Raw genomic sequence first — 539 nt, 5'->3', positions numbered from 1 at the left:
ATGCCTGATCGCGGGAGTCCCGCCGCTGGGGACCCCCGGCATCTTCCATGCGGCACCCCGTTTGTAATCAGTCCCTAGAGCGTGTTCGCTCCGGGTCTGATTACAGGCGACCACCGGGCCGGCGGCGTGTGACATCACGCTCCGCCCCTCAATGCAAGCCTACGGGAGGGGGCGTGACAGCTATCACGCCCCCTCCCGTAGTCTTGCATTGAGGGGCGGAGCGTGACATCACACAGAGGCGGAGGCGTGACGTCACACGCCGCCGGCCCGATGGTCGCCTGTAATCAGACCCGGAGCGAACACGCTCCGGGGACTGATTACAAACGGGGTGTCGCGTGCAAGATCCCGGGGGTCCCCAGCGGCAGGACTCCCGCGATCAGGCATCTTATCCCCTATCCTTTGGATAGGGGAAAAGATGTGTAAGCACCGGTGAACCCCTTTAAAGGGCAAAAAATAAGAGCCTAATGTACTCTTTGCGGGATTCCACTGAGGTTTTTTTCCACCAGGAAAAACTGCCAAGGCTTTTTCCTGCGTTTTGG

This window comes from Hyla sarda, chromosome 2, assembly GCF_029499605.1.
Source record: "Hyla sarda isolate aHylSar1 chromosome 2, aHylSar1.hap1, whole genome shotgun sequence".
Lineage (NCBI taxonomy): Eukaryota > Metazoa > Chordata > Amphibia > Anura > Hylidae > Hyla > Hyla sarda.
Note: the sequence above shows the minus strand (reverse complement) of the source record.